This window comes from Orbicella faveolata, unplaced genomic scaffold, assembly GCF_042242905.1.
Source record: "Orbicella faveolata isolate gen_17 unplaced genomic scaffold, um_ofav_v1 contig_46, whole genome shotgun sequence".
Taxonomy (NCBI): Eukaryota; Metazoa; Cnidaria; class Anthozoa; order Scleractinia; family Merulinidae; genus Orbicella; species Orbicella faveolata.
Genome location: NW_028301576.1, coordinates 21,721,141 through 21,736,126, shown reverse-complemented (window position 1 = coordinate 21,736,126; position 14,986 = coordinate 21,721,141). Strand labels below are relative to the sequence as shown.

Sequence of the window (14,986 nt, the reverse complement as noted above, 5' to 3'; positions counted from 1 at the left end):
CAAAAAGATTCCCAATCGAAAGCAAGTGTTGTTAACCAGAAGTAATCATTTTACATAAGAACAATAAGGATTCTACAATACCTATATATTTGAACTGCTATTTTACTCTTTTTCATTTTATTTCTTGCGATTTCAAAATCCTTTGCTGTTAACTTTGCAAGTTCTCTTAAACGGAAACTTCAAGAGAAAAGATTTACCTTACTTTTGCGATTTTAAAATCTTTGGCTGTTAGTTTTGGTAGTTCTACTAAATGGAAATTTCAAGAAAAATGTTTTATTCGCTTTTGATTGCCTTCTTGAGTATGCGAGGGTAATCGAATAGCTTTAATATTTCACTTTAATATTTTTTTAGATATATATTAACTTTGGCAGTTTTATAAAATGAAATAAAATAAAAACGATTGTGGTCGGTATATTCCAAAAACAAAAACTTTACCCTCAGCCTTCGGCCTGTAGCCGTAGATAATACCTCCGGTAAGTTTTTTCTCAATAGGACATTGCGAAGAGGTCAACTCAAGGATAGCAAATTTATAACATTGAGATTACTCTTTTAGTTTTAGTATTTCATTCGTTTATGAAATAGGAAACAGTTAATTTTTCCTAACGTGTTATAGACACAGGAGTGGACCTGTAGGAGAATGAGAAATTTTTACACTTGCATCATGGAAACGGTTCAAAATGCGACCAGGCAGTGAATACGAAAGGGTACGACACTGAAGGAAATTACATAAATGATCAATTCATTTTCTACGGTCCCATGCTGGAATATTTGGTCCTTGATGACTTTTATAACGTTTATAATTTGTTTGTAAGCAAAGGAAACCAAACCTTGTTGCTTGATCTAAAATATATGTGAAAGCAATTTTGCGACATGCCATTGTTTACAGAAATTAATGTTAAACTTGATATTTGGATATGCATGTTTCCAAGGTAGCGTTTCAACAGGCTCTTTTACCAAAATTTTGAAGTTTTCAGTTTTTGCATTTTACTATTCCAATAGCTTTTTACACGGTTGAGACTATTTCGTTATATAAAAGAAGGGAACTAAAATTGAAGGTGCCGGATCCAAGTTGCCGATTCCACATTGTTTAAGTTTTGTTAAAATTGGACGTTGGCATTAATACTTGGAAACTACTAGCTAACAAGCGAACAAAGAACACCTGTTTTTCCTTTTTTATCGATCATACAATCTTCACCATAGCGCGCCTGTTTGAAGTGAAAAGGAACAGTGGAGTTGACAGACACTGTCATCCTTCCCTCTCTCTTTTCCAAACACAGGTCACAGCTATAAAATAGCACTGATAGGCTTGTAATTCACAAGGACAGATTACCAAACTAAGATCCAGGTAAATCCCATAAGCAGACCGTTGTCGAGTTCGTTTTTACAAAATCTCGACAAGAATTAATCGCTGAACAGTAACGTGAACAGAGTTTATTGAAGAGTGATAAGGTTCGTAGAGCAATTACAAAACTCAATTATTCTCAAAACAGACAATTCACGCACTGAATGTCGCGTAAATCGGTTCGAACTGAAATACGACAATGAAAAAACAGAAATCTAAGTTAAGTAACAGATATAAGCACTCAAATTTAATACAAGATACTAAACGATTACAAGCAATAATACGCGATATAAATATAATTCTACTCTTACTTGAAGCATAAAAATAACAAGGGCTATAACAACTTAAGGTGTCTGGACACGCTCAACTTTCGAATAGTCGAATAGTTCTTGGTAGCAGTTAAAAAGGGAAAAAAGACCTAACTTGACAAGGTGAAAGTTACATGTTGCGATCGACGTTCCGAGCATAAATCAACTCGGTAACGTTACCTACATTACAACAGGGACTTTAAGGAAAATTTTCAAGTCGATAGATTTTTTTTAATATTTACTGCAGTCAGATAATGAGTTACTTGTGTCAGAAATGCCCAAAAAAAAATGCTTGTCACGGACTTCGTTTCAGAGATAAAGCGTGTGGAAAACTATCCTGATTTTGACAAATTGGCGCACGTTACTCAGCATGATTTACAGGGGTTTATAATTAAAAATATCGAAGGCGAGTCAACGGAGGTAAACGATCTTAGTCATATTTTTTGGAAGAGGGTATGTTGCGTAAATAAGTCGAAATGTTGCCAACGTTTTCACAAAACTTAATCCTTCTAGACACATTTGAAACCGCCGCACAGATAAAACCAAGAGTAAAAACAACGGAATTCGACAGTGCATTTTGCAAAAATTTCAAACTGCTAATGGTTAAATGTTCTTCATTTTCTCGCTAAATGTAGAAAATCGGTAGAGAAAATGATCCATCAAAAGAAACATAGGGATCACCCAACGTCCAAGATCGTTAAATCTAGGCAAAGCTACAGCAATGGCCATCTGCCCTATCATTGTTCTTTTTATTACTGAACATGCGCTCGGTGCATGACGTGGCGTGTGAATTTGTGTGCGCAGTAACAATTAGCACGAACGTCTTTATACGATAAACTCCAAAAACTTAGGGCTGCCAGGGTCATTTCCAAGTCTAGGTATGACACAAGTGCCAGTTTTTAGTTCTGTTAAATAGACTCCACTTGAACAATCTTTCCACACGCAGGAAAGAAAAAAAAAATCTTAAGGCGATGTTGATGTTTAAACTGAAAAATTGGCGGGGGAGGGGGGGGATGGGGGATGGGAGGGCTTACTCTGGCGTACCTGCAAAACGTGTTTAGCATCCGCAGTACATCGTATAATCTAAGAAATTCTGAGCTCAAACTAGACCCGCCCAAGCCGCACACAGACTACTGCAAGCGTGGCTTTGGCTATAGCAGGGCGCTTTTATGGAATAACCTACCCGCTTATTTACGGAAATCAGACTCTCTTGAACGCTTCGAAAGGGAAATTGACCAACGTTATAACAACTGTCAGTTAGGCTCCCACACGGCAATCGTGTAAAACAATGTACTTGTAATTAAAATTTTCTTTTTTTATACTATTATAATAATTTACCGAATATTTTACCGCGTTGAAATAAATAAAGTATGTAAGTATGTAAGGTATTAAACGGCGAGAAAAAAGGGGGTGAAATTTGTCGTGTTGATCAATTTTAGTAAGTGAAATAGTGCCAATCGCCTTCCTTTTCCCTTTTCATACTTCCATCGACGATTAATCTACACAACTTTTTCGCTATTCACTTTAAAATGTCAGGGAAAGTCACTATGAATAAATTCTAACGAATGTTTTAAGCTTGTGAGTTTGGTTGTGCGCTGCAATTGGGCGTAATCTTGTGTTTATCACGGCGTACAGCTTTAACTAAAAAACTGAGTCAATTTCAGTCGAGTTTATCTCTTTGATCGGTTTTTGGTTAGAAGTGAGCAAAATGCAAGAAAAGTTAATTTCTAAGATATGAATCTGTTCTTTCATAGATTCCTTTGTGTCTAGTATGTAAGTTGGTGGTTAAGGAGGTTTTTTAGGAATGGTTTGCAGACGGCACGTAAGCCGATTCAGAGACACAGTGGCAAAAACAAACCCACTTACAGTGTAAGCCAATATACCGCAGGAGAGAGAAGAACAAATTGTTATTTGCCGGCTAAGGGTCGTCCGTATAGTGAAAAACTGTGTTCTCGAGCTTGAAATTGCTAACCTCGCCCTGCTGCCTACAGACAAAATTAAGCTTAAAAGTAAACATATTAGTTGGTTAGCTACTCATACCCATTGTCTAGTATTTTCTTTATAAAGCACTTAACGTTTGCTACCGTTTAGTCGTTGATAACATGTTTCCAGTTACTATAGCTTTCTTGAGGCAAGTATCACTTCACGCGATCATCAATTCCTCTCGCACTTTTACATGGAATTTTCCATCCTCCAAGTATACGCTCGATCGTTTTGACGTTCTACAGATCCTCTCTGCTGAGCTGTCCTAATTTATCATGAATTCGAGTAGAGACACATGAAAGCTGGCCTGAGTTTGTTGAATAGATGGACGGCTTTGAGTGCGCACTTTTTTACAGAGTGTATTACCATGGTGTTGTTCTTTGTTGTTGCGTATTTTGTTGTTGTTGTTGTTGTTGTTGTTGTCAAACGTAGGTATAACTCACTTTAATGTCTGGCCTGCCATTAATTATCACTCTGTCCAAAAGATATTTATTTTGTCGTGACTTTGACTATATCCCAAGAAAAAGTGGTAACCGCAAGGGATTTGAAAAAGCTCGAGCGCATGGAGATGATCTTGGGAAAGACAAAATTGTTTTGTGTACACTTCGCAGCCCCCTTGCGCGCAGAAGAAAAATAACTAGTAGACAACAACGAAACGCGTGTGGACGGACTAATAATTAATTATTTATTTATTTATTCATTCATTTATTTATTTATTTATTTATTTATACCTCTAAGTATATCGATTACTATTTCAAATATCAATTGCTAAATTCTAATTACGTCGCTTAACTTGTAATGTAACTCTTCATTTTCATAATCTTATTGTAGCCAGCAGTAACATTGACAGTCTCAGTGCACGAAAATGCAAGACCATAGCTTACGATTGTTTCTGAGTTTCTTTCATAGTCAGGCCCAATTCCTTTAGAGAGCTTAAAAATTAAATGTGAAATCTAAATTACACGTGTCCGTAGCTGCTTACAAGAGCAAGTAAGCACTGAGTTTGTATGGCAGTCCAAACGGGTTTTGTGAAGGTGGTCGTAAGTTGACCTGTTCGCTTACGAGAGTGTGTGTTAGAAGAGGTTCCATTGTATTTAATTCAGACGTATGGTGTATAGGATCAATTCTAATAAAAGTTAAGTTTATTATCATTACAATGTGTAGCCATAACCTCATCATGCTAGATATAGATATTTTTCACTCAGTTTATCTATTGCATAATACTTACTTAGAAATAATAATTGGAATTGACAGAAAATGTTTTCCTCGGTGATAGCAACGCTTTGTATATCAACGTAATTTTTTTTCAATGTTACTCTGATCTAAACAAAATGCACTAATATCAGGATAAACAAGCAAGCTCCCACCCTACCCCACCCGTCTCTTTCCCCACATTTGGTCAGGAATGTGGCGGTTGGAGGATGGTCAATGAAATCCTTTTTTGATATTTCTTCCACGAAGTCACATAAAGATTATTTGTCGAAGAAAATATGGAAAGTGGTGATTAGCAAATCCGTTTTCTAATAATGAAAAAAAACAAAAAAAATCGCTCTGATGCAGCAGAAGAAGGTTGAATTCGCAAAAACTGACGGCATTTGCTGCTAGTTAAGTGAATGGTTCCTGGTTTGTTTTAGGCTGTCTAAGGCCCTCAACCTTCTGCCAGGTTTAGTCACTATTATTCGTAAATACTAATCGTACTTTCTGATACGCTTTCGTTAGCATATCAGGAGAGTTTGGTCGACCCATGGTTCGTAGTCTCGCCAAAATACTCATGGCGATCGAAACCTAACGAACCTGCTATGCTGCCGAAGCATAACAAAGAAGGTATGATTTGGTATTTACTTTCCTAAATTTGGCCAAGTGACCATGATAACGTAGCCATATAAGGTTAGTGACTTGAAATCCCACCGTCTCAGGACAATAGACACGGGTTCCGATTTGCTGATTGCTAATTTGAGTGCGGTAGATCATCAAATCGATGACAGACGAATAAAAAAAGGCCTGAGTTTATTCAGTAGAAGTACGTCTTTTATTGCGAGTTTTGTTCCAAGATGTTTTTGATGAAAAATTATCACGCTGTTGTTGAGTGTTTTTTTTTGTTTTTTTTTTCGCTATTATTATTCAAGGACAGAAAAAATTTTGTTAATCACCATAATGGACTCACTCCAAAGTCTGTTTTCCCATAAATTGTAAATTAGCCTCAGGCTATAGTAAAGCTTTACATATCCGTGCATATCCCTAAGTCTTTTTTTTTTTTTTTTTTCACTTGACTGTGCATTTTAATTGAGTCTCAGCTTATGATATAGCCACACATTTTTTTGTGTATAATAAATTTACCTATAATATGTTAATTACAATAAACTACTTAAATACAATACTTACGACAAACTTACCTACAATACGTTTTTTTTCAACATTAACATAACGCTACATACAGCACTTACGGGTAACCACTGTACTAATAATAATACCATATAATTACAACTGATTTCTACAGGATATATTCTATTCAATTTAAGTAATTGCTAAGATGATGATTTTGCGAGGTTTTTTTTTTTTATTGCGAGAAGTAGAAGACAAATTGAACTAAGCGAAACCTTCTACTTTCAACATAAAATTTAGTTTCCGGACAAAAATATCCCAATTACATGCACGTTGGTCGATTTTCTGGAAATGAAAGTAGAATTTGGCATAGAGGAGACAGAAATTTATTATTATTATTATTATTATTATTAGTATTACTATTATTATTAAAGATTCGCTCAGCTATTGATGATATTGAAGCTGGTTTCGTCATTGGCTCCGGGCAACAGCAACTTGTCTAGGGAAGCCAAGAAACACCCCTTGTTTGCTTTTTCTCTTCTTTCTACATCTCCAGCACCTTTCTAAGAATTCTTGCCGACCCCAACAATGCACATCTCTGGATCAGTCCAACAGGAATGCCCACCTCAATGGCTCTCAGATTGTCATTCAATCTCAGTGGTATTGATCCCAATGCTGCCACTACCACTGGGATAACCTTATTATTAATATTATTTCATTATCGTTATCAGTAACTGCTCCGAAGAGTATTTCTTTTGAGTTTAAAGTGATCGAAGAGTTTTCCTTTTCATTAAACCAGCATAGCACTTTCCGGAGAAAGTCGACCGCAATGCGACAACCTAAGAAGAAGTGCATTAAAGAGTCGTCATCCGCACAGTAATGACAACTCTTTTTGTCTTCAATTCGGTATAAATGTAACTCTTTCTTTGTGGTGACACTGCGATGAACAAGTTTGTAAAAAAATCTTTTAATTTATTTTGCTTACTGATTGACTTTATCCGCTTAAAAATTGTGCTCCAAGAGAGAGTGAACTGTGGAAGGTCGCGTTGACACTTGCTAGGGCCAGTTGCGCAAGGTTCCTTCCTGTTCAAAAAAAGCCAGTAATAATCTTTACATGCTAATTTAGATAGGTCGATCGACAGCGACGGTGACAGATGACATGTGGAATTCTCTAGAGTAAAAATCGGATTGGTGCCAAAAGAGTCCCTCGCCTTTTCCAGCAGTCGTTTAAAGATAGCCGACAGAAAATAGGTGAGAAAATTGGACTCAACTGAAAATTTTCGACAGAAATCTGCAAAATGTAAGTACATTCTACTGGAGTCGAGAATGTCACAAATTGAGTAGACTCCTTGGTCAAACCAGTCCTGATAAAACACAGTTTTACCACGTATTTGTATTTCTTTGTTGTTAAAAAGGATTAATTCCTGGTCTTTGTTCGTGTCATAGATACTCTGCAGTTCCAAAAAGAAACTGAGAATTTGCTTGTAGAAGGATGGCATTTCAATGGACTTTAGGAAATTTTCCTCAATGTTACAGTGAAGCAAGAAGTATAAGCCCACATATTTCTTAAAGAAGGAACAAGGGATGACTTTGCAATTTTCTGTCCCCCGGCTGTCACTTTTTAGGGGCCTTTGAATCCATGCCAAACGTAGAGCCTTATCCAAAGTTTCAACGCGTGTTACACGTAGACCACCTCTTTCATAAACTTGATATAGAACTCTCCTTTTAATTTTGTTCAGCTTTTCCTTCCAAATAAATTTAAAAGTTGAAGATTGAATTCTTGCAATGTAATCCTTGTGAATGTCTAGCACGGCAATAGATTGAACGATCTGTGAAATCCCTAGAAACTTAACGATTAAACAGCCCCCGAAGATAGAAAGTTGGCGCAATCTCCAGGTGCCCAGCTTTGCATTAAGGTTTTCAATTTTTTGGTTGACATTTTTTTTCTCTCAATTCCCGCCTTATCGTAAGAGATATGAATCCCCAAGACTTTAAGCGGTTCTTTCGTCCATATGAAGTTGAGAGGTCTTTCGGTACGCTGTTTCCAAGGACCTAGCCAAAGAACGTTGGTTTTGGATTCGTTGAGGTTTAGGCCAGATAAAATCCCGAGCTCGTTTAGTATGAACAAAGCGTTTTGGACCGATATTAGGTTACTGCAAATGAGAGAGGTGTCGTCCGCAAATTGGCTAATTTTGAGTTCCTTACGAAAGATAAAAATGCTACAAATCGAATTATCTTGCCGTATTTTAGTCGCAAGTATCTTCGCAGATAGAATAAAGAGATAGGGTGATAGTGGAAAACCTTGCCTTACTCCTCGAGACAACATGAGCTGCATAGTAGTGAAAGCATTATTAATAACAGAACTCTCTGCATTACAGTAGAAAGTTTCTATCCAACGCTTAATAGAAACACCAAAGTTGAAAATTGACAGGACTTGCTGAATCATTGGCCACTCGATTGTGTCAGAGGCTTTGCGAAAGCCGAGCTGGAGGAGAATGCCTGGTATATTTTCCAGTTCCGTCTGTTCTAAGAGGTCACATAGTCAGACTTTAGTGAGCTTGCAAAGCCTGTAAAGTATATTGAACAACGTTTTAAATACTGGTAGGCCAATTACGATATCTTTATATTCTAGCCGAGTTTGGCTCCGAAAACTTAGGGGAATAAAACAAAACACATTATTCATTCATTCGTCAACCTCGCCGATCTGATTTCTTATTTCTTACTCCTCTCACCCCTGTTAAAGGTAAGAGCTAAGGTACAAAACTCCCCTCTCCACCCCGTCCCTTATTTTCGGCCAACTTCAAACATGGCTACTGCCCGCATTGACTTCATATTAAAAAAAAAAAAAAAAGTGTTCCAAAAATGTGAGATGTTGTTGTGTATAGTGGTCAATGGATATGGGATGTATAGGGCAGAAATTAAAAGGATATGGGTCACTCAAACCCCTCCCCCTCTGAACCGGGCAGAATATTTTTGCACAATTTTTGTTGAAAAAATTTTGTGCCCGCAAATATCCCTACGTTGTAAACCTCAAGGGGTGTCTAATCGACGATCCATTACATCAATGAATAATCAACGAGTAAACGTTGGGTAAGCAACTGATTATTCATTGATTATTGGCGATGATCAATGACTAATCTCCTACACCACCCCACCACCACCCCCTCCCCCCCGTCCCCTCTAATCTCATAACTGGTCAAGAGGATGATGGTTTGAGGATGGTTGATAAAATTATCTGTTGTTGTTTCCTCTACGAGGACACATCAAGATTATTTGTCATAAACAAAAAAATATTTATATTGTATGTGGTTACTATCAAATGAGTTTTCTAGTAATCGCTCTGATGAAGCAGAAGAGGGTTGAATTAGCAAAAGTTCTCGGCACGTGCCGGTGTGCTGTGTAGTAAAGTGATTGATAATCAGATTTCATCTGAGCTGTCTAAGGCCGCCATCTATTTTGGTCACTATTATTACGCTTTGGTGGCATATCAGGCGAGTTTCGTCGCCCCATGTCTCGAAATTTTTCCAAACTACCCATGGTGACCGAAGCCAAACCAGCCTGATGTGTTGTCGAAGCATACCTAAAAAGGTGGGATTATGTATTTACCGTGCTCAAGTTCGGCCAAGTTGCCATAAAGACGTAGCCATATCATGTCAGTGGCTTCACATCGCACGGTGTCAAGACATTAGATGCGGCTTCTGATTGGCAGATTGCTATTCTGGGTGCTGTAGAGCATCAAATCGAAGACAGAAGAGTAAAAAACAGCCTGAATTTATTGAATTTAATAGAAGTCCAGCGCTTATTGCGCGCTTTCTTTTAGGGGCAGAAATTATTACGCATTTGTTCTTTGTTTATTTTACCGTTTTAAGGTAATTCCTCTGAAATAAAAGTTACAATAGATTTTTGTTCAAACTTTGTCCACTGAATATTTGTCATATGATAACTTCAATTTTGAAATAAAAAAGGGGGGGTGCCCATACTCATTAAGGAGCAGTGAGGCATTGAAAATACCCCATTTTGGCATTATTTAATGCTTATTATAAGAACGCATTCCCAGTAATTGTAAAATCTTTGTGAACCCAGACTCATAAGAACACGCATTAAACTAGAGTCAATACATTGTGTCGGACACAAATAAACATTTTAAGTTTGATTCAGGCAGAAAGTTAAATCCTTGATTAAAAATTTGAACCAAATTTCTTGACGTGGTTACCGCCTGCAAAATAGAAAAGACCACAGTGTATCTGCTATTTTTCTTATTTATTCAATTTTCAGCAAAAGCACAAAGCTTATGATTAGTTGATTACAATGACTGGAAAAACAATTTGGGTACCCGTGCTCGTTGGTGAGCTAGAGTCATTTTTCAACTGACAGAGCTCAATATCAAGGCAAATCCGTCATATTTTCAATGTGCGTGTGCACGAGCGCGCGCTAATGACGCCATAAATTATGCGCAGTAAGGACGCGCAATGCAAATGTGAGGAATGACCTTAAGGTGATTCCTGAGAAATAAAAGTTGTCAAACGATTTTTTTTTTGAAACTTTCTCTGAATATCCCCTACCGAGAGCTCTTTCAGGAAATACAATTAAAAAGAAGGTCACCAATCTCTAAAAAGATATATGATGGGCCTATCTTACCCCTTTTATGCCTAATCACGTGTGTTATTTTATCGGTTCACGTTACATTTTGCGGTCGATAAAAGAGATCTTTCTTAAAAAGAAAGACTTCATAAAAACTTGATAGGTAGAAATTCTAAGGCATATAGAACGATGTAATATATAATTTATGGCATATTCAAACAATTTAAAACGACATCGACTTAAAACGTTTCTCCACTTGTTGTTTTCAAGGTCATAATTTGTATCCTAGAGTAACGGTTTTGAGCACACTTTAAGCTACATTTTTTTTTTCCTTCCGAACATTATTGCTTAACTGTTTAGTTATATAGAATTAATTGTATACCAAACGTCAGTAATAAAAGAAAGTATAGCTCACCATGCTCGTTTAAGAGAAAACTAACTTGAAGGACATCTCTTCATGTTGTGTATATACACGCCTTCGTGAAGCGCGCGCAAAAGACACGAAAATCATGCGCAGTAGACCTACCCTCTCCATCGTTTTTTTTTTTTTTTCACAAATTTTCCACTCGCAAAAGTGAATCTCTAGTGAACCTGCTATGCTTGTAAAGTGTATCGATCAACGTTTAAAAAAATAAAGGCGCCAATTGTGATATCTTAAAATTCTAACTTAGCTCTTAGGCTTAGGGGAATAAAAAAAAAATTATCTACTCATCCTTCAATTTCGACTTGATTTCTATTTTTTCTCCTAAGCCGAGTTTGAATTTTAATATATTTATAAACCAATTGTGTTTTTAACCAATTGTACATACATTTTCATCTTGTTATTTTGTTTTCTTGGCGCACCTAAAAACTAGCTGATGCGTAATGTAGACTCGGCTGCTTATCAAGTCTATGGGACGCACCGTTACCATAGCTAAGTGTGTTCTCCGAGTAAAATAAACTGTCTGTCTATGTCTAATATACAGAGTACACTGGACAAAACGTTTTACAAGAAAAAAATAAAACAAGCAAAGCGACGTAAATTATTTTTTTGATTTTCTTAAACATTATTAAATTCTACACTTCTTCAGTTGTAACACGACGATGCAAAACAGTTCGTTCAGCGTACTATCGAAATTGCAACATTGCTTAATTGTACTTAAATCGATCCAACCCCAAACCCTGATATATTTTTAACTCGAAAAGTTTCACAAAGCATTTGCCATAACAGCCCAAACTGGGGGTGAAAAATTTGTAATAGTAACATTACATTTTTTTTATTGAAAGTGAGAGGTAAAATATAAAGAAAAGCGTTTAATCAAGCTTAAGTCTAACTCACCACAAACTCTGGCCTCCCATATATAGTAAATTATGTTGTAGTAAGAGTTCGCGCATCAATGTCAATTTCTTAATCAAATTTATCTTATCCTTAACAAAATGCACTAAAATTCGGAGATGAATTTCAGCAGAGCTGTTACAAGCAAACACCCTGTTCCCCGTTCTCTTTCCCCAAAACTGACCAGGATAGTGGAGGGTGGAGGGTACTTTTTGATTTTTCCTTTCTTGAACTCTTTTGTATCTTGTTTGTTTCTTATTTGTTTATTTTTTTTCCTTCTCATTTCTTTCTTTCGTTGTTTGTTTCTTTTGTTTTGCTTGTTTTTGTTTTTCTTTTCGAAAAATGAAAAAGAAAAAGAAAAGAAAAAGGTTTGTGTGCAATGGCTATCAGGAGGGAGGAGGCTTTTGAAAGAGTAAAACACGGCTCAAAGTTATTTTAGATTATGAGCTCGAGATTTCTATCGCTTAAAGGCACAGTCTGAGTCTACTATATCACGCATGGAAATCGAGAGAGAATCATCTAATTGTTTTAGCATACTATTTGTTCGAGACGAAAAGAAGCGGATGCCATTTTGTTAACAGCCGCACACTGCTAGGCTACTCACTATATACAACAGAATAGATAATGAGTAGTGCAACCAGCTAGTTCTATACGAAAACTAGATAAAAATACTCATAAAATCTTTTGATATTTCTTTTACCAAACTCTGCGGGAAAATAAAAGGAAATTCACTGTTTACTTGGATTATCAAAATGTAAATTGTCTTTTATTATGCCATCATTGTCTCAACAGCTCGCGGTAGTTTTGTGTTTCTGTCGTGCATTTTATGATTACTTTCGACTTCTTAACCACGGGCTTATTTTTGGCCAGTTTTTACTGTCAATAAAGATATCAGGTACATAGATTACGCTATTGTGTACACATTTTAACAGTGTGTTTAGTGATGCTGTAATCTCCCGATATTAAAGCTCAAATTACATCTAACGGGAGGTCTTTGAAATGAATATTATATCAACATTGTTAGCGATAAAGTTAGTGTCAGATTGATTTCAGAATTATTTTGCCTTAAAGAAACCCAGGTTCTTTCGCACTCTTACCTGGGATTTACTGACATCAAATCTACTGCTTCATCAATTCGGCTTTCGCTTACGCGAAAAACAAAATCCGTAACGCGCCGTGCCTTCTTATTTGTGCTAAATGTCGTCCTAAAATTGTCAAACTAGTTTTTTTTTTCTTCTCACTCGGCTACGCGTTTTTATCCCACAGCTAGTTTGACAATGTTATGACACATTTTATCATCAAATCGAGGGCAGGTGCATAAAGAAGCTGTCCTCAGTTACTTAAAAACAGGTTGGCTTTTAGCGCGCTTTCTTATAGGGTGTTTTCTAAAAGGAATCACCACGGTCCTGTCCTTCGTTGGCCTACGTTGGCTTTCGTTATTTAATTGATTTATGGATTGCAAAAGTCTTGCAGCCCATTTGGAAGCTGATCAAGCCGACACCGAACAGTTGAAAACAAAGCGCTTTTACGAACCGTGAACACCTAAAATGTTGATTGTAAATAATAAAATAATACTCAAAATATAAGTACAATTTTAAACTCAAACTGTAGAGTAAATCGTAACCATTATTGTTAGTGCGAATTATGTTGAGTAAAGCTTACTCCGATTTTAAGTAGTTGTTATTTAGATGTTATTTACTTCAGCCTTTGACTTGCATGTGCCGTTCTACCCACACAGTAACTATTCATTATCTTGTGGTCGCGTCTACCTGAAGTGAACTTCGCTCGGCCTAATTCTGGTCATACTTCTGTCTTAGTCACACTGCTTCGTTTTAGCGCGAATTCCCAACAAAATTGTTTTGCTTAAGGCCGTGTTACATGGCAAAACAGCTCCACCAGTAGTTGTGTTCTTCTAAAACCGCTTTGCCTGGGGCGGGTTGCTTGTAAAGGCCTGACGGTCTTGGTTATGTTTACGATGGGATTATTTTGCTTTGGTTAGGTTTTTTTTCCAACATCACTGCGTCTTTCTCGTGTTTTAGGTTATTTTTCCTCTTTTGTCAGTGAATGCAGTTTTCGTATTTTTCGAGTCTTGATGGGTGGATCACAAATTTCAAGCAAATTCTAGAGTAATTTGGGCAACTTCTCCACTTTGGAGCAACGTCTTACTTTCATGTGCTTTTCCGAGTAATTCTCGGTCGAAAAATACTCCGTGTTTAAAGTTAACAAGTTTATACATGTATGAAATTATTTGGGTCGTTTTCCATATTTGTTGTTACGTATTTTATCCCCTGGCCTTGACATCATGGGTCTCTGCTAAAACACCACGCCATAATCGAAGTTGTCCTCTGACTCGCAGAGGACACATCTTAAAATAGCGGAAGACAATAAAGGTTTTAGACCTTAATCTTCAATTTGGTGTCCGTTTAGACAAAACCTCATCACTTGAATTAGAACATTTGTTTATGCCTTTAAGTTAATTTTTTCAAACAAATTAGCAATTGTTTTGCCAACTTCTGCAAAGACTGGCACCTTCTGGGAAAATTGTGCAAAAGAAATAATCATAAATGTAGCCAGCATTAACATTAACAGCTTCAGTGCAACAAAATGCAGGACCATAGCTTAGAAATGTTTATGCAGAGAGTAGCTTTCATAGTCAGGCCCAATTTCTTTCGGGTTTCCGCTTACGAGAGCTTAAAAACAAAGGAACACTAAATGGCAATTCTTCAAAGTGTCTGTGACTGCTTTCGAGAACGAGTAAGCACAGAGTTTTTACGGGAGTTCAAATTAACTGGTTTTGTGAAGGAGGTCGTAAGTTGACCTGTCAGCTTACAAGAGTGTCCGTTAAGGGAACTTCCATTGTATTTGGTTTGGACGTATGGTGCACAGGATCAATTCTAATAAAAGTAAACTTTATTATCATATTACAAAGTGTATCCATAATCTCACTACTATTACTAGATATATATATTTTTTTACTTGTTTCTTTATCTATAGCAGATACTTATCGAGAAATAATATTTGGAATTTGACAGAAAATGTTTTCTTCGGTTAGAGCAAGGCTTTACATTTCAATACCATTTTCCTCAATGTTAACCTGATCTAAGTAAAATTCAGTAGAATCGGGATAAACAAGGA

At 36.7% G+C, this 14,986-nt stretch overlaps 1 long non-coding RNA gene across 1 annotated transcript; it reads right to left on the bottom strand.

The window, feature by feature from the left end:
- Positions 1–5,976: 5,976 nt before the first annotated feature.
- LOC149098872 (uncharacterized) lies at positions 5,977–7,325 on the bottom strand. Its single transcript, XR_016203992.1, has 2 exons — positions 6,515–7,325; positions 5,977–6,230 (listed from the first exon to the last, which is right to left on the bottom strand). It is a non-coding gene; the product is annotated as an uncharacterized LOC149098872 (long non-coding RNA).
- Positions 7,326–14,986: the final 7,661 nt, after the last annotated feature.